We start from the raw sequence: 20,178 nt of genomic DNA on the forward strand, positions 1-20,178 counted from the left end.
CAAGAGAAATATTCGGCTTCCACATTAGTACGTAATCATTAAAAGCAGAAATCTGCACGTATGCAACTCAAATATGGACAATTGTCATTATTGGACAATTACCAGTGCTTTATTAAACAGCAGCTAATGCTAAGATATAAAGTACGCAGCTAGAGCATGCATCGGATATACACATCACACATCATCATCATCATCATCATCAGCCTGATTATATCCACTGCAGGGCGAAGGCCTCTCCCATATTTCTCCACTTAACCCGGTTCTGTGCTAGCTGCATCCACTTAACCCCTGCGAACTTCTTAATCTCATCCGCCAACCTAACTTTCTGCCGCCCCCTGCTACGCTTTCCTTCCCTTGGAATCCAGTTTGTTACCCTCAGCGACCATCGGTTATCCTCTCTTCGCACTACATGTCCTGCCCATGTCCCTTTCTTCTTCTTAATTTCTACTAGAATGTCGGTAACTTGAGTTATTCCTCTGACCCACTCTGCCCGCTTTCTATCTCTTAATGTTACCCCTACCATTTTTCGTTCCATAGCCCTCTGGGTAGTCCTCAACTTAAGCAGAACTCTCTTGGTTAGCCTCCACGTTTCAGCCCCATAGGTGAGTACAGGCAAGATGCAACTGTTGTATACTTTCCTCTTGAGCGATACCGGTAAGCTGCTAGTCATAATCTGCGAGTGCTTGCCAAATGCACTCCATCCCAATCGTATTCTTCTTGTTATTTCCTTTTCGTGGTCCGGGTCTGCGGTTACTACCTGTCCTGTAGACATATTCGCCTACTACTTCCAGTATTTTGTTACCTAATGTAAACTGCTGTTCCTTCCCGAGGCTGTTGAACATTACCTTAGTCTTCTGCATATTGATTTTCAAGCCTACCTTTCTACTTTTCCTGTCTAGGTCATCAATCATTATTTGCAGTTCATCCCCCGAGTTGCTTAGCAAGGCAATGTCATCAGCAAATCGCAGATTACTGAGGTATTCTCCATCTACCCTTATCCCTAACTGCTCCCATTCCAAGTCTGAATACTTCCTCTAAACAAGCTTTGAATAGTACTGGGGAGATTGTGTCTCCTTGCCTAACACCTCTCTTTATGGGAATTTTGTTACTTTCTTTATGCAGAACTATGGTTGCTGTGCAGCCGCTATATATATCTTCCAGCACTTTCACGTATGGCTCGTCTACCCCCAGATTTCGCAATGCTTGCATCACCGCCGAGGTTTCAACTGAGTCAAATGCTTTTTCGTAATCAATGAATGCTATGTATAAGGGCTGGTTATATTCCGAGCATTTTTCTATCACCTGATTGATGGTATGGATATGTCGATAGTAGAGTACCGTTTCCGAAACCCTGCTTGATCCTTTGCTTGATTGCAGTCTAAGGTTGTCCTGATTCTATTAGCGATTACCTTAGTAAATACCTTATACGTAACAGACAGTAAGCTGATTGGTCTGTAATTTTTAAGGTCCTTAGAGTCCCCTTTCTTGTGAATGAGGATAATGTTTGCATTCTTCCATGGTTCCGGTACCGTCGATGTACCGGATATGGTACATGGATATGGATCAATGATATGGTACACGTCAAAGCAGGACGAATAGGGTCGAGTTTCCCTACACACTACTGTGACCAAGAAGGTGCACCTGCAGTAGTTAACATGTTAGGAAACAATTAAAAAAACTTCTGTACTTACCAATGCAATAGGCTTCTTGACTGTTTCAGGAATCCAGCCAGCAATCAGTGAATTGCCTTGTCACGCCTAAGAGCCCAAAATGCATGTACTCAACAGTGTGACCCCATACAAGGTCAAAATATGGCAGCTTTTGCAGTGGAGACATCCCTTTCAGTCAATTCACAGGAGATATTATCTTGGATGCGTCTCGTATCTCTCAGGGCACCTGCCATTGTCATTTCCACATCAGGTCTTGGGTTGCTGTACAGCTGCCGCCCTGAAGGAGTAAAACTTATAAAGGTAATGAATGAATCTACTGTACTAGCAGCTCAATCGGAGCCATCTACGGCATGCAGAATTTACAGCAGCCTCTTAATAGGTATTTCCATAGAACCTCCACTATTATCACCCTTCACTTCGCTACAAGTTTAGCCTAGCAATCTAAACACATAGCCTAAAAGTACAAGTATGCTACAGTAGAGACAATCACTAACCGTAACAGATAAGTGCCTCAAGGTTACTTTGAGGCAGCAGAATTCGGAGCAAGAATTGATTAATGCTGGCAGGCAGGACGGCCTCTGGTGAAGAGAGTGGCAAGGGAGACAGTTTCACAGAAAGGACATTTTCTAGAAAATGACAGAAGCGTGATTCTCCTAATTTATCATTATAATTCCCATTTTTTACCTGTTCCTACATTGTTCCTTTATTCCCTCAGTAAAATCAATATCAGATGGTGTGAAATAATTTGCAACTTGCTCTAGTTTAGGCATAGTTCCAGGTGCAATTTGCTCATTTGTCGGCTACTCCCAATTACACTAAAATGAAATAAGGCATGCCAGTATAAGCTACCATGCACTGTCACAACTAATATGAGTTGCAGCTTATGATATATTTGGGCTTAATTAGTGCAATGAGCATTCATAGGGGTGCTGAAAAGTAATGCTTTTATTGCTCAATAAAATGCGCAAAGTACCCTAAATTTTGTCCAGGTTAAGTATTCATCGTACAATTAGGCTCATTTGTTACAATACAGTAACCTGAGTACATTTACTGGTGACATGTTCCAGGTCGTATTGAGCATGGCAATACATGAGTGGCTGGCAATATTTAATACTATTCTTAAAGACACATTTAAAATACTTTATAAAGCATGCATTATGCTCACTACATTTGAACATCAGCAATCGAACATAAATTTCACACTTCATTTTAAAGTATGCTATAAGTACACTTACCAGAACCCATGAACCCCCAAAAAAGCCATTAAATTGAACTTGGTGGCTCACAGCTGCTCTTGCAGGCGCGTCCACACACTATACACTGGATAGATTTTTGTGGATATTGACATCGATGATGATCTCCACAGAAGTTCACCGATATTGTTCATTGCTTCAATAAATTTACTGAGGAATATTTTCATATCTGGATGCTTGCAGCCAAACCACAGTCCTCCTAGAAATACATTTTTGTGTCTGTGGGTCAAAAGGAGCTCATTCACAAGTTGTATAGGCCATATTGAAGAATTTGATGATTTTTTTTATTTATTTTAAAAAAATTACATACAAATACGAGCCTGCCCAAGCCAACAATGGGCTTGTGGGGTGGACTGCCATCAGTGGACTGCCATCAGTGTTCATGATGACTGTGCAGTCGCTCCATCTTACCACCCCTCTTTCATGGAGGAAGCAACATGTAAGACCACTTGTAAAGTTTTTCATTGCACGTGAACTTTCTTCTGCTTGTTGCCTTAGTTCACACAGGCTGTCAACAGCACACTTGAGAGCCTTGAGATAAAAGCCGAAAAATGCTTCCTTGCATCAAAAATAGTGAAAAATGTTACCCCACTCTTTATGTCAGACACATTTGAATTTGTATGACAGCTACAGCAGGACAGGCTCTTTTTGTCGTCGGTCATGTGCATTAATTCGCCACACTCACTGCAGCAGTAATGATATTTGGCCAGTGAGGCGCACTTTGCTGACCACAGCTTTCTAAATAAATACTTGAAGTGAGGTAGACGGGTGTTCTAAAAGCCGAACAAAGCTTCCACAAGCTTCATTAAGTCATCAACTGCAGTCCACGGCAATCCATTCGATGCAATAAAATACATTATCAAAACTATAGCTACTGCCACTGTGGTTTTTGATCCAGGAAGCGTTTTCGCACCAAAGTCTCCCACACATCTAGCCAGCAGTTCTGATTCCTCAAAAGGCGGCACGGTATTGTGACTATGGTGCTCGTCACCATCACTGCAGCCATCTTCTCTGCTTGTGGGTGCATCTCTGTCGTCCGCACTGTCACAAATTTCCATGCTCACCATTTCGTCATCCGTGTGTTCAGCATGTTCAGGGTTGGACTCACTTGCGCTGTCACTGTCAGAAGAGCTCTCTGTAAAGCTTTCATTGCCTGGAGGCGACGATGACACGGATTCAGGACCTTCAGTCTGAGCAGCACTAGGTGTGAGAGAACAGGCTGCAGATTTGTTGTATCATAGTGTTGAGCGAGGGACAACAAAAGAGGACCCAGGCCTCAAGTAACGCTTCCGCCGTTTCTTCTCACCTTCTTAGCTCATGCTGATGGCGACGACTTGCAAACACAAAGAACCGCAATGCGACAAGTTGGATATGGCATGCTCCTGACTACAAATCCTAACTACAAATGTTACAGCTCCGAAGAACTCCGTCACTGGCGTTCAGCTAAACCATCACTACTAAGCACGACTCATATATGCCACGGCACACACGCTTATGCTGGGCACTGTAAAGATGCTCCGCTGTTTTCCACGATTCGAACTCAGCCTGCCGCTCACCGAACCTTCAATTTATTAACTTCTAAGGTATGTCTTCAGCTCTGCGCGTCACCGTATTCGGAGGAGGGGGGGGGGAGGCGCTAGGCAATTTTGTTTATGTATGAACGCTTCCCTGACAGTATTTTCAAGACGCACTAAGTGGCCGGTCGTTGCGCACCCTTTTTTAAAACCAAACTGATGAACATTAAGAAGCTTATGAGATTCTAAGATGAAAGTTATTCGGATGTTTAAAACACTTTAAAACAGTTTGCTAAACAGCTGGTCAGAGCTATGGGTCTAACTGCCCGCTGAGGTCGGCGGCTTTCCTGGCTTCAGAAACGGAACAATAACAGCTTGTTTCCAAGCCTCTGGGAGTTTAACCAGAGTCCAAATTTTGTTAAAGAATTTCACAAGTGCCTCTACAGAGGATTCGGAGAAATGAGCCAGCATTTCATAATGATGATGATGATGATGGATTTTAATGGCGCAAGGGCGACTCAGGCCAAAGAGCGCCAAACTCAAGGTTAACGGTGTACTCAAGTTTATATAATGGAATAGTTGTGATTTTTCATGAAGGGATAAAAAACAGTGGTGTATAGGGCCTAAAAATGTATTCGCTCTGTAATATTGCTAAAACCAATGGTGTATAGGGCCTAAAATTCATTTGCGATATATAATGGATGCGCAATGTATAAGTAGATGTATTAAAAGATCTCATCCGTCCTCTCAAGGAGGAGCGGGCTGAGACCCACGTCGATAAGAAATTTCATGTAAAAAGCCTGCTTGTAATAAAAATTTAAGCACCTGTTTTAAAGGAAACGTTGGGTTGTCGCCAATAAAAATGGATGGGTGTGCAGGTATTTGATGAGTGAACAAGGAGGGAAAATGACGTCTTCTTTCTGGTTCCAGTTGTGCACATATGATTAAAACATGAATGACAGTGAGTCGATCACCACATCTCGAGCAGTGTGGTGCAGGAGAGTTGGTTAAAAGATATGTATGGGTTATGTATGTGTGGCCAATTCTCAGCCTGCAAAGGGCTACTTCTTTAAATCTGTCTTGTTTTTCTGTGGTGTACCTGCCTATTTTTGCCTTTATTGTGTGTAGTTTATTTTCTGAAGCTACGTCCCATTCCTCTTGCCATTGTTGTCGAATCATGTTTTTTTATGTGTGGTTTGAGGTCATGATAAGTTATCTTATCAATGTCTGTGTCATTTCGAAGGGCAGCTGAAGCAGCTAGCCTATCAGCTGCCTCATTACCAGGTATACAGCGGTGGCCTGGCACCCAACACAGTGTAATTTTAATTTCTTGTTCATGGGCAAACATAAGGGTGTTATAAAGAGAGTTCAGGACTGGGTTCTTATTTTGCCATTTCCAAAAGGATAGGGACGTTAAAACACTGAGGGAGTCTGTGTAGATGATCGACGTCTGTATTTTATTTTCTATAATGTGTCTCACAGCTAAAAGGATACCATGGCATTCAGCGGTAAATATACTAGTATGTCTGTTAAGGGTTTTTGACTGTGAAAACTGTGGTCCATGTGCTGCACAGGAGACTTGAGCAGACTTCGAAGCATCAGTGTAATATTCATCACAAGTGTACTTCTCCTGAATTGACATGAAGTGCTGCTGTATGGCAATAGGGGATGCATGTTTGCCCACTTCAAGAAACGACAGGTCGCAATTAACACCGTGCATTTCCCAAGGAGCAATTAGGTCTTTTATGGAAGTTGTATGAAGACTGGTAACCGAAACATTCAGATATTCAATGTGCGTGGCAACTCTGATTGGATATGGTGGTGTTAGAGATGGTTTTTTTGAGAAAAGTGCTGTGCCAGTTTTGTCAAGCAGGAGCCGACGACATGGATGGTCCAGTTGGCATAGTACCTTCATAGCATAAGTTAGAGAAGCAAATTGTCTCCTTCGTTGCAGTGACCATCGGTTCGCCTCGACATAGAGGCTAGCAATTGGGCTAGTTCGGAAAGCGCCCGTAGCGAGGCGAAGGCCGAGGTGGTGCCCGGGATCGAGCAATTTTAGCGCAGAGGATGATGCTGACCCATAAACCATCGAGCAATAGTCAATGCGTGATAGAACTACACTATTCAGAAGGTTCAGAAGGCAGTCGCGGTCTGTGCCCCATGACCGGTGAGAGAAAATTTTTAGCAAATTCATCGCTTTGAGACACTTCAGTCGCAACTGTTTTATGTGGGGAATGAAGGAAAGTTTTTCGTCAACAACTACGCCAAGAAATTTATGTTCTTCTTTAAAGGCAAGGCTCTGGCCATTCAGTGCAATGTTGGGGTCAGGCCACATGCCACGCTGCTTAGAGAAAAGTACACAAACACTCTTTCCAGAGTTAAATTTAAACCCATTGTCATCAGCCCACCCGGACAATTTGTTTACACCTAGCTGAATTTGTCGTTCACAGATGGCCAAGTTGCAAGATTTGAAGCTTATCTGGACGTCATCAACATATACAGAACAAGAAATAGTTTTTGGCAGCACGCTTTTTAAAGAGTTCATTTTGACTACAAAAAGTGTGCAACTGAGAACACCACCTTGAGGAACACCATTTTCTTGAATGTACTGCTTTGAATATGCATTGCCAACACGAACTTTGAAGGTCCGTTCAGACAAGTAACTTCGAATTGTGCTCAACATGTTTCCTGTGATGCCAAGAGAGAAGAGGTAGCGGATGATACCATAGCGCCAAGTGGTATCATATGCTTTTTCAAGATCGAAAAAGACAGATAAACAATGTTGTTTATGTACAAAAGCATCCCTTGCATAAGACTCAAAGGCAATGAGCTGATCAGCTGTTGATCGCCCAGCTCTAAAACCAGCTTGGTTTTGATAAAGAAGACCATTGTATTCAAGGAAATGGAGAAGGCGACGATTTACCATTTTCTCGAAAAGCTTGCATAGACAGCTGGTTAGTGCGATAGGCCGATAACTAGCAGCAAGTGTGGGTTCTTTTCCGGGTTTTAATATGGGGATGATGATCGCTTCCTTCCATGCTTTAGGAAAGCATCCTGTGGCCCATACTTTATTATACAGGTAGAGTAGGGTTTCAACAGTGTTCACATGCAGATGCCTGAGCATTCCATATGTGATCCTGTCAGGACCTGGTGCTGTGTTACCACATGTGTCTAGTGCAATCTTCAGCTCCTGCATGGTGAATGGGCTATTGTATCCTCCTGAGGATGGCCTTTTATCATGTATGTGCTTCCTCTCCTCTCTTGCCTTGTGCCGCAAAAAGGAATCAGTATAGTGTGCTGAGCTGAATATGTATTCAAAGTGTTGCCCTAGTGTGTCTGCTTGATGTTCAAGAGAGTCACCACTGGTGCTGACAAGGGGCGTTGGGATTGTGCTATATCCTTTAAGTGCTCTTATCCTGTTGTGAACTTTGTGTGCGTCAGAATAGGAGTTCACTGAAGAAAGGAATGATGACCCTCTTTCTCGCTTGGAGATGCGTCGAATACGCCTGCCATTTGCCTTTGCACGCTTAAAGGCTATTAGGTTTTCGGCTGTGGGGTATCGGCGTAGTTTCGACCATGCCCTGTTTTGAGTTTCACGAGCAGTCTTACATTCTGCATTCCACCAGGGTCTTCGTTTATTTCGTGGCTTGCTTGACGTCTGTGGAATGTATTTTTCTGCTGCCTCTATGATGTGCAGCGTGATTAAGCGTTGAGTTTCATCAACGCCTAAGTCAGTAACTGATGGACTGGCCAATGATGAGTGTTCCCTGAACATCTTCCAGTTGGCTGCATTTTCTTTGAATTTTCTGGGATTCGACACATTTTCATTTCCGTTCCCAGTATATTTTATTAAGATCGGAAAATGGTCACTTCCGTATAGATTGTTAATGACAGTCCACTCTGTAGCTGCCAGGAACATCGAAGAGCCAATGGCTAGATCTATGGATGTGTAAGAGTTATAAGCTATATTGTAGTAAGTTGGCTGTTTCGTGTTTAGTAAGCATGATCCCGAGGACAATAAGAATTTTTCGATTAGAACACCTCGGGAGTCCGTTCTTGTACATCCCCATAATGGGTGGTGAGCATTAAATTCTCCGACCAGCAACCAAGGTTCCGGAAGTTGATCAATCAATTTTTCGAAACTTTCGCTACTTAGCTTATAAGTTGGAGCAATATACAGGGAACATACAGTTGTTATTTTGCCATAAACTAAGCTTCTGATTGCCACTGCCTCTAAGTCTGTGTTGAGTGAAATGTTTCGAGAGGGGATTGATTTTTGTGTTACAATGGCAACGCCACCAGAGGAGTGAGAGCTGCCTTGCCTGTCGTTCCTGAATACATTATATTGCTTAAGGAAATTTGAGTCTGCTGGTTTTAAATGGGTTTCTTGCAGACAAAGTATGTTTGGTTGATAGTCCGCAAGAAATTCATCATCTAAATTTTTAAAGAGTCCTCGGCAGTTCCAATAAATGAGGAGCGCCATAAATAAAAGCTATTTAAGGGACAAGTTTAAATTTAGGTTTGTAGGTCCTTGGGACCTGTTATTGGGACTTTTCCCTTTCTTTTTCGCTCCAGTGAGCTTTGCCGCCTAGGCAGCTGGGGTGAAGAAGTTGTGTCCATCGCATCTTCAGATGCGGTGGACGACTGTGCAGAAAGCACAGAATTGTAAGTTTTAGGCCTCGACTCATGAGTCGAGGCCTTTGGGCCGGCTGACCTGAGGGTACGCGCAGCCAGCTTTGCGGGTGGTGGTGGAGTAGCGCTAGCTGACTCCACCGAGGGCGCAGGTGGCGCTGCTCTGGAAGAACTGTGTGCTTCCTGGGCAGGTGCCGACGACCGCTGTGATGCCGCGCCCTGCTGCGTCACAACGGAGAAGTGTGGCTTTTGAGGAAGAGAAAGCCGCTTTCGTGCCTCTCCGTAAGATATGTTTTCGGTGACTTTCAGTGTAATTATTTCTTTTTCTTTTTTCCAGTATGGGCATGAGCGTGAATAAGCTGGGTGGTTACTTCACAGTTTGAGCAGAGAAGCGGCTGTTCTTCGCAGTTGTCTGTAGGGTGTTCGTGCGAGGCACACTTTGCACATGTGAGCTGGCCACGGCAACTCTGAGAGCCATGGCCATATTTCTGACATTTGAAGCAACGGCGTGGGTTAGGGATGTAGGGCATCAGCTTTATCTTTGTGTAGCCTACTTCGACAGATTGGGAGAGTGCTTGCAGCAAAGGTGAGTACAATGTGCTTTGTTTCTATCTCTTTGTTATCTCGTCTGATCTTTATCCGGTAAACATCTGTGACATTTTGTTCCTTCAGGCCTTCAAGAAGTTCTTGTTCACTCACGTACCTAAGGTCATCATCAGAGATGACTCCTCGGGCAGTGTTTAGTGATCGGTGCGGGCTAATCTGTACCGGTATTTCTCCAAATGATTCGACTGCACTTAGCTTCTGATACTGATGATTGTATATTAATTCTAGTAACAGGTCACCGTTTCCAAGTTTCTTTATCTTATAGCCCTGGCCAATGGCCTCAGTCAACGTTCGGGAAACAACAAATGGGGACACAAGTCGTGCAGTGATTTCCTCGTGGTCACTGTGGACCACGTGGAAACGAGGAAAGTTGTTTATGTTCTTTGAGAAGAAGATGGTGGTCTCGGTGCGCCCCCTTTTAGAAGGAGGACGATCGGGGTTAAGTAGTTTAGATGCCATAAAAAAGTGTATTGTTCGGCTGCAGTGCCAGCCACCCACCATGGAGCCCAACGAGGGGACGGGACAGAAATTGTCAATTCCTGCCCACGCCAGCTGTACACCGTAACTATAACCCAATATGGCGTAACTCAGGGTAGCTAGCCACACAAGGTTAACCCTCGCCGCCTGGAAGTAGGAAGAAATGAAGAAGGTAAGAGAGGACAGGGCAGTTCTAAGAAAGAAAATAGGAAAGTGAAAGATGGAGGGCAGAACAGGAAAAGGCGACTGCCGATTTCCCCCGGTTGGGTCAGCCCGGAGGTGCCGTCTATGGGAAGCGTGGGCCAAAGTGGTGTGTTGCCTCCGCCGAGGGGCCTTAAAGGTCCAAACACTCGGCATCGGCTCAACCACCAGGATCCCTTTTTCCCCAGACACGACGATGCCACGCACGGCTAAGCGTGGGTGCTCGGGGTCCGTGGTGTCGCACAAAACAAACAAACACCTGCTTTAACAGGTGCCCCCTGCGGGGACATTTCATAATGAACTTCGTCAGGGCCAGGCGCAGTGTTTCCAGCAGCAAGGACGTTCTTTACTTCTTGGAGTGTAATAAAACTATTATATGATTCATTTCTGTCACCACTTCGGAGTTTTTGTTTCTCAGCTATGTTTTTGTATTTTAAGAATGTTTCTGTGTAGTGTGGCGAACTTGAAACATGCGTGAAATGTTCGCCTAGTAGATTGGCCTGTTCTTATATGCTAGTCTGAACACCAGGGGCTGTGAGGATGGGAATTGTAAACGGGGAAAAGCTTCCACTGAGTTTATGAACTTGTTCCCACATTTTCTTAGACGTCATTGAGCTATTTATTGACGTGACATACTTCTGCCAGGATTCTTTTTCAGAGTTGCGACGAATGTATCGAACTTTAGCTTTGGCCTTTTTAAAAGCTGTAAGATTTTCGTGTGTAGGGTACCTTCGAAAAACACCCCATGCTTTATTTTGTCGCTTTTTGGCTTCCTTACATTCCCGAGACCACCACGTCTTGTGTTTTTGTCGCACCACACATAGGGACTTTGGAATGGCGAGGTGAGCGGCAGTGATAATGCACGTCGTGAACAACTCACTTTGTCTGCCGACACTAAGGGCATCTGAGAAAACTGCTCCTAGATTCGCCTCTACTTTAAAAAGCTCCCAGTCTGCTAAGTGAACTTTCCACCATTTCGGTTTGGTCGGCATGACTGATGGTGAGGATGATAAGCTGATTATTGCTGGCAGGTGGTCGCTACTGTACGGGTTGTTCAGAACAACCTATTTAAAATCATTAAAAAGGGAAGGTGAACGAAAAGCCAAATCTAAAAAACTCATTTTTCCTGACCTTGGTGAACAGTAAGTGGGCTTACAGGAGTTCAACAAGCAAATGTCTGAACTAAGAATAAAATCCTTGATAAGCTGGTCTACGTGTATCACTTTTTCACTTCCCTAGAAAGGAGAGTGTGCATTAAAATCTCCTACTACTAGGTAGGGCTCTGGTAGTTGGCAAAAAAGGTTTTTTAGATCATGGAGTGTTATTTTAAGATTTGGCTCATGATAGACAGAGCACACAGTAAGAGTTTTAAAGGCAATTATTGTGGCTGCTAGAGCTTCTAAGGGAGTGTTAATTTCAGTTCTTGAACTGGAACTCCACTTTGCAATATAATGGCCACACCGCCCGAAAGCCTGCTGCTTGCTCTCGATCTCGGCGGAAGACTTGATATTTTTTCAGTATATTCGTGTGCATGCAACCTAAATTTGTTTCCTGTACGTACAGTGCAACTGGCGAGACTGTATCTAGAATGTCGTTTATGTCATTAATATTCTTTAGAAGTCCTCTACAGTTCCACTGTACCAGGAATGCCATCTTATTTTGTTGAATGCTTGGAAATTAAGTTAGGTTTTTTTGAGGGCCCGTGATTCGGGCCTTGTCTGTTTTGGTTCGTTCTAAGGAGCTCCGCCGTCTCTGTGACGAAGACGGCAAAGAGCTGTCCTGGCCTGTGTCCATTACCTCGTCTGAGGTGCTGGATGAACGTGCCAGAGGCACGTGTTCCTTCTTTTTAGACCTTCTTGTGGCCCGCCGACCCTGAGGGACACGTAGCCTGTTTTGGGGGTGGTGGAGGAGCGGGAGCTGCTTCCACCGGGGCAGGTGATGGCACTACCTCAGCCTCGTTTGAGGTCTGGGTAGGTGCCGAAGGCCGTTGTGGTGCCCCGCCCTGTCGCACCACATCGGCGAGATTTGGTTTCGCTGTGAACTGAAATGTGTTCTTGGTTTTGTCGGACTCGGTACGTGCCTATTTGTATGTAATTTTCTTTTTTGTTTTTAGTGTTATGATCTGGTTTTCTTCTTTCCATTTTTGGCAGGATCGAGAGTATGCGGGGTGATCCCCCTCACAGTTTGCACAGCGTGGGTCTGCGGTGCAGTTATCAGAATTGTGGTCGTTCGCAGCACATTTCGCACAAGTTCTGCGGCCACGGCAAGTTGGCGAACCATGGCCGTATTTCTGGCAGTTGAAGCATCTCCTCGGATTTGGGATGTACGGTCGGACGTTTATTTTTATGTAACCGACTTCAATTGACTCTGGGAGGGTGCAGCTATTGAAAGTCAGAACCAGATGTTTTGTAGGGATCTCCTTGTTATCCTTTCGGATTTTTATACTGTGAACCGCTATGATGTTTTGGTCTACTAGTCCTTCTACCATTTCATCTTCAGTGAGAGCAATGAAGTCTATCTCAGACATTACTCCTTTTACAATGTTCAAGGATCGGTGGGGAGTGATGACGACGGGGATGTCCCCAAGCGACACAATGTTTTTCAGGTTGGAGGACTGGCACTTGGTTTGTACTTCTAGCAAGTGGTCACCGTTTGCAAGTTTTGATACTTTGTATCCAGGGCCCAGGTCACTTTGTGGTCCCAGTGAGACACTTTGACCCTATGAAAGGGGAGATTTTTCGAGCAGGTTTTTCTAGCTCCTCGCTATGTATGACATGGAACTTTGGGAAAGTCTGTTTTGTTTTCACAAAGAAATGGCTTGTAGCATCGGTCCGCCCTCGTTTGTTTGGAGGGCGATCATTTGTTTGGGAGAAAGAATCCATGAAAGGGTTTGTGTTTTCGGTAGTTGTGCCTGCCACCCACCATGGAGCCCAATGAGGGGACGGGACAGGAACTTGCAAGAAGTCCTGCCCACGCCAGCAGTACACCGCTACTATAACCAAATATGGGCAACTCAGGGTAGCTACTCCACACAAGGTTAACCCTCGCCGCCAAGAAAAAAGGAAAAACAAGAAATGCGGAGGAGAGAGGACAATGCTGAGAAAAGAGATAGGAAAGTGAAAGATGAAGTGGAGGACAGGAAAATGCGACTGCCGATTTCCCCCGGGTGGGTCCGCCCGGGGGTACCGTCTATGGGAAGCGTGGGCCAAAGTGGTGTGTTGCCTCCGCCGAGGGACCATAAAGGTCTAAACACTCGGCATTGGCTCAACCACCAGGATCCCCTTTTCCCCAGACACGGCGATGCCACGCACGGCTAAGCGTGGGTGCTGGGGTCCGTGGTGTCGCACAGTACACGCAAACACCTGCTTTGGGAACAATAAGTAAGTGAGCGCGTTAATACCCCTTGGTTCAACAATACATGAAAGATTCTTAATAACAAGAAGAAAAGATTATTTCGAGCAGCCAGACGAAATAACAACCCTAATGCATGGCAGAAGTATTACGTAGCCGAAAAACAATTTAGCGCCCATGTTTTTAAAGCTAAACAATCATTTTTTAATACCACGCTCCCTGAAATGCTACACAAAAATCCTCGTCAATTCTGGAAATGTATGAATCCTAAGCCTAGCAACCCAATAACACTTCATGATGATGATATGGCTACAATTGCGGAACATGATGTTGCTGAAGTATTAAATATGACCTTTAGTTCTGTATTTACTCGAGAACCAGATGGGGACCTACCGGATTTTCCATCCTTTGGTTTTCTTGCTATGTCCGATATATCATTCGAACCCCACGGCATTGTTAAATTAATTGATTCTTTGAAACTTACATCATCAGCAGGTGTAGATGATATTAACGCAAAGGTACTAAAATATACAAAACATATCACAAGTGTCCTGTTGTCTCATATCTTTCAGCAATCGCTTTCATCAGACATTGTACTGCATGACTGGAAAGCGGGTAAAGTCATTCCAGTACCAAAAAAAGGGCCGTCATTTTCTCGTCATAATTACCGTCCTCTATCCATTACTAGCGTACCGTCTAAACTAATGGAACATGTAATCTTTTCTCACGTTATGAAATTTATTTTATCTGTTATTTCTTTCACGCCAGCCAACATGGTTTTATAAAGGGCTTTTCTTGCGACACACAGTTAGCCCTATTTATTAATGACCTAAGCTCCAACCTTGATCATAACATTCTAGTGGACGTCCTCTTCTTAGATTTCGAAAAGGCGTTTGACAAAGTTCCCCACCGGCGGCTTTTTTTGAAACTTTCACGGCTTAATCTCAATTCCTTGGTACTTGACTGGCTTCGTAACTTTCTAACTAACCGGCAACAGTTTGTTCTCGCTAATAAATGCTCTTGTTCTCACTCCTCTGTTATATCTGGGGTACCCCAGGGCACAGTCCTGGGCCCCTTGCTTTTTCTTATCTATATAAATGACCTGCCAACTGACATATGCTCTAACATACGCCTATTTGCTGACGATTGTGTTGTGTACCGTCCCATAATCACTCACAGTGATCGCCAACTTCTTCAATCTGACATTGATCGCATTTTAACTTGGTGCAGTAAATGGCTCATGTCTCTTAACGTGAAAAAAACTTCTTTACTTTCTTTTCACAGGCGTCCCTCTGAACCACCTTTTAAGTACCTAATAGCTAATTCAGAAATTGCAGCAGTAACCACATATAAATACCTTGGCCTTCACTTAACGCATGATCTTAAGGGGATATACCACGTAACTCAAATTTCTAAAGCAGCAAATCGAGTCCTGGGGTATTTTCGGCGAACACTACGTCTAGCACCACCATCGTTAAAATCACTAGCCTATGTAACATTTGTACGGCCCAAACTAGAATATGCATGCGCTATTTGGGACAATAATCAACTTAATCTTTCTAACACGCTAGAAGCAATACAAAACCGCGCCGCTAGATTCATCTTCTCTGCATATTCTTATCATGAAAGCGTAACGAAACTAAAATGCAATGCTCATTTATCAAATTTAGCTAACCGGCGTAGCATCGCAAGACTATCTCTTTTTAATAAATTCTATTATCATCTTTCGCACGAATCTGTTATCATCCCTGCATACCGCATCTCCAGCCGCACGAACCACGAAAAGACAACCCATCCTCCGCAAGCCCGCACATCTGCGCATCTATATTCGTTTTTCGTTCGCACAGCAAAAGACTGGAATGACTTGCCTGCCGACGTCGTGCTCCATACAGACTCATCAATGTTCAAGGCATCACTCGAAGCAATATTATGCCCTGTAACCCACTCCCTCATGCAATACCCCTTCAATGAGGCCTTTGAGGTCGAAATAAACAAAATAAAACAATAAGTGAGCAGAACATCGAAAGTCCTTGCATCACATACGGTTTATTTCAACTCGTCCGCTCCTAGACTTGACGAAAGGAGGAAGCTGATCGGACATAGCCTTTCTTCGGTGATTTTTTTTTTCAACTTGACGGCAATGCTTTTAATCGGGGAAACTCGTATCGTCGGTATTTGCAGGAACATGCAGCCCTGACTTGTTTGAGGATGCAAATTAAGTTGGAAACTAAAACGACGAACTCTTGTGAAAACACATTTCGGAACATGGTTTTCTTATGAAGGTCTGGGTGCGGAGGATCCGCAGCTTGGCTTTCAACATACGTCAGCCGTCAATTCACTAAACATGTATTGTGAGAGTACGATAAAAAAGGAAAAGTTCTCTATGTCTGTTAAATCTCCTATGACTCAAGCAGCATTCTCCGCGCATTTTATTTTGTCTACAATGGCCCCGTCAATGCCTCGCATGCATAGCAGAGCTCGATAACCGCGCTTCACTTATTGTTCATTTGTCTGGTGGCAGCTGTGTGCTAATTCACCCTTTCTATAAAATTCTTCGTTTCCCCAAGGTACGGCGACTGGCACTCAGCAGGATTTGGTACACCGAGCCTTGGGTTAATTTTTCACAACAATGACTTTTCGTGTGGTGCGAGAGGCTAATTGAGACGGAGGTAGTCGGCTAGGGCATTGTTCCCTAGCCGTTCCCTTCCGTTCCAGGAAGATACGCGCCGAGGTTTCGCTGAGGGCCATGTAGTTTCTACTAATAACGACACACACTACTTTTCAAAATTCCTTACTCTAACCAAAGCAAGTTTTCATTCCTCACCTACGCTCCCCACAACGGAAGTGCTGCATCGTTTGTGGGCGCATCTGGTACGGGTACATGCGGTGAAAATCCCGATGGTCATTCGTGTGTAAATGGCATGTCATAATGACATTCTCAAAGCCGCAGAGAGCTGTGATCATCACAGAGCGCAGCGAAGGAGCCGCATCGGCAGCTTCCCCGGTCCTCCAAATCTCGTCACCCGACGTCTTGGCGAATCGCAGGCGGCGGCGCGACCCGCGGTGAGCCCCGTCGCGCGGGTTGCGTATTTCTGCTGATAAAAGGCTATTTCTGCTTTCTTCTGCCTAATTTCAACTTGATATTCGAGTTGGCAGCATGACAAAATGTGGGTTTCTGCTGAAAGCCCAATTTTCGTAAAAAGTGCTGCAGTGTCCCTTCAATCAAATACTTCCACCTGGTTGCTGAGTAAGCTAAATGCAAGAGAATCTATTGGAAGGAGACATTCAACGGCGAGGTACAAGAATCCTACCACCCCGATGACATTCTGCTTCTTGATGTAAGTCTGCACGTGCTCCAAGTATATTGCAATACTTTTTGTCTCGATCGTACTAATACTGCCTGCTGCTATTACTGCCCTACTCCCTCCAACTTCTTTTCCATAAAGGGCCACGGTGGGAGCGGGAGGGAGTTCAGCCCCAATGAAGTTGTCACAGATCGTTGTCACCGTGTCACACGGCTAAGAACGAGCTTCTCAAAGACACCGTTGGAGTCCCATTAGGTGCTGTTGGTTTTATGTGAGCATATAAAATAATGAAGTTAAAAACATCTAAAATAGTTTTTATTTGCTTTTTTCCAACAGTTTCAACTAAATATGAAATATAAATTTATTTTTCATTCATGTGAAAGGAATGCGGTGTTACTTTTACTAGCATAGTGGGTTTCTTCGTTCTGCTGGCCACAATGTGCTCGCAAACGTCATGCGTGATGCATGCATGGATATTTACGCGTTCACTTTTTTACAAGCTTTGCGATGTGCTATAGTATTCTTGAAGTGGTGTTTGTCTTTTCTGTCGTTCAGTGTGTTAGCGCGGTGAAACCAATATTCTTGAAGTGCTGCCAAGCCCCATCGGTACTGCTTGTACTGCTGCCAAGCCCCATCGATACTGTGTGCTGCTAATCTTTCTTGTGGGTGCGGACCGTGCGGTGAAATCCAGCTTGTATACCGCGAATTTTTTAACGGAAGAAGCATGGGTGACGAGAGCGAAGACGTCCGGAATAAGTGCGAGATCGCTCTCGCATTTCTTTTCTGGACCTGGAGATCGACGCAGCTGCGGAGAGGGTGCGACTGCTCAAGCAGCAAATTTTGATTAACAATGCCGCCCTCATGGCAGTTGCAGCGTCATCGCGGCGTACGCCAAGAGAAGAAGGAAGAATCCAAGAAGAGAGAAGACAGGACAGCTGTAGGATAGAAGATAGGAGAGTGAAAGATGGAGGGGAGGACAGAAAGGCGACTGCCGATTTCCACCGGTCGGGTCAGGCCGGAGGTGCCGTCTATGGGAAGCGTGGGCCAATGTGGTGTGTTGCCTCCGCCGAGGGTCCAAACACTCGGCATCGGCTCAACCACCAGGATCCCCTTTTCTCCAGACACGGCGATGCCACGTACGGCTAAGCGTGGGTGCTCGGGGTCCGTGGTGTCGCACTAAACACACAAACACCTGCTTTAACAGGTGTCCCCTGCGGGGAACACCACTTTGAATTTTTTAGACTAATGAAAAGTGAAATTGTGTTTTTGCACTCCAATTTTTTTGTAGGCAATCTGTAAACAAATGTTTTTATTAGGCACCAAAAAGTGCCAGTGGAGTGATTTTTGTAACTGAGGATGCATTTGTTTTTCATCGTTTTTCAAAACACAGTAAATTGGTGAGCAATAAGAGGCCTAATCAGTTTGTCATAACATGTATACCTTGGAAAAATATATTTATTTTGAGCTCAACTGCCTCATGACTGATAAATATCCTCCCAAGAAATATTAAGGAAAATTGTCTTTTTCTTAAGGGTACTGTAAATTGTACATTTTATCCTTTAACGGGGTGTATATTTATCTTTGCATGAATGCAGAGGGTAATGCTTTTCTCTGGTACATGCAGGTTCACCTCGGCAAGGGAGTGTACATCCCAGTAGAGAGATGGCAGTGGCTCCTGACACGGCCCAAGGATTCTCTGTTTTGCAAAGAATCAGTGAAGGCGCTTTGGCCTGTGTCAGAGCTCAAAAAAGGGATTGTGACAGGGGCTCCATGTCGCCGCTTTCTGAACGTGGACTCCATTCAGCCTCCGAAAAAAGCCCTGATCCCTTACAAGTTGGCAGCTGTAACAAGTAAGTGTTTGAACCTTGACCTAATTATCTTTTTGCAGTCATTTTCATGTTGTTTTACGCAGCACATCCTTCACCTTTGTGGAGAATATGAATTCCTTCAAATTGTTTTGGTGCTTCTTGACTGATTTCAACAACTCATTTGTTTGCTTTGCAGATAGATTTGCTGCATATATTAGCAGGAATGTAAGTGATCAGCTGCCTCCAAGCAAGCGCATGCAGAAAATGAATAGATATATTGCAGAAATGCTAAAAGACATGAACAGATGAAAAATCCAATCATGTATATTGGAAGACAAATTAATAACGCCGAAAATGGCAGTTATTACCAACCTTCTCTTATTGTATAATGTAGAACACCTGCACGGAACACCTGAAAAGAAATTATATGGCCATGGATTCCAAATCACCCATAATGCCCGTATTGCCCATAATGCTCATATCGCCCATAATGCCGATATCGCACATATTGCATATATCACCCGTACTCCCCATCTGTCACGCGTACCACATTTCCCCCATATCTAATAATATCGTATGTTCAAAATTCATATGGGATATTTTCAGTAGGTCCTGCACTCAGCTACCGGTCACAAAATAAACCCAACCCTGGCATCTTTAAGGGCGGCTTTTAGTAAAAGCTGGTAAAGAAGGTGGCACAGAAAGGGAGCGAACCTGCACCTCTTGGAAAAGGACAAGCGCAGAGCAGGACCTGCAAAGCGCTAGCGTAACCGCGTGAAGCACAATATAACGTCCAAAAAGTATGGTTAGTATGTATTCGTGATTTATTACATCGATTTCACGAATGTGATGATCAAGCATACCAACAAAAGCTACAACACAGCCAGCACCGGCCAACATATATGTAACCAATGTTCAGACGAGAGCTCACGTGCGAAGGTTTCGCGGGAAACAGTGTAGTGCGACACCGACGGTAAAGTCCATTCACGGCGCATCAGTCGTTTGCATGCCCCGACCTCAGTTCTAGAAGCGTCAAGCGCTCTGAATGGGAAGAAAAGCAGGCCATAATAGCTCAACAGGACTTAACGCTGGCCACACGTAGAAAGAGAAGACGACGCATTTACAAAACTAGGAAGCATCCTATCACATAGTAATGACAGCGAAGCAATTTGCATGCAAGACGATAACTTTGCAACCACACTATTGAGGCAAGCGACCTAACTTTGTACCATTTCCGGGACGACAGCGATTAGAAACTCGTTCGTGGCATCCTGCACCTAAGAAAGCCTGCAGTGGCACCAAGGCCGATGAAACATTAAAAGTCTTGCACAAAAAAAAAGAAGCATTTATTGAAAGCCTAA

At 44.4% G+C, this 20,178-nt stretch overlaps 1 pseudogene; it reads right to left on the bottom strand.

Moving 5' to 3' along the window:
* Window positions 1-1,611: 1,611 nt before the first annotated feature.
* LOC146188293 (uncharacterized) overlaps window positions 1,612-20,178 on the bottom strand; it is a 56,431-nt pseudogene continuing 37,864 nt past the window's right edge.

This window comes from Amblyomma maculatum, chromosome 5 (assembly GCF_055883805.1).
Source record: "Amblyomma maculatum isolate TAMU_Amacu chromosome 5, ASM5588380v1, whole genome shotgun sequence".
NCBI lineage: Eukaryota > Metazoa > Arthropoda > Arachnida > Ixodida > Ixodidae > Amblyomma > Amblyomma maculatum.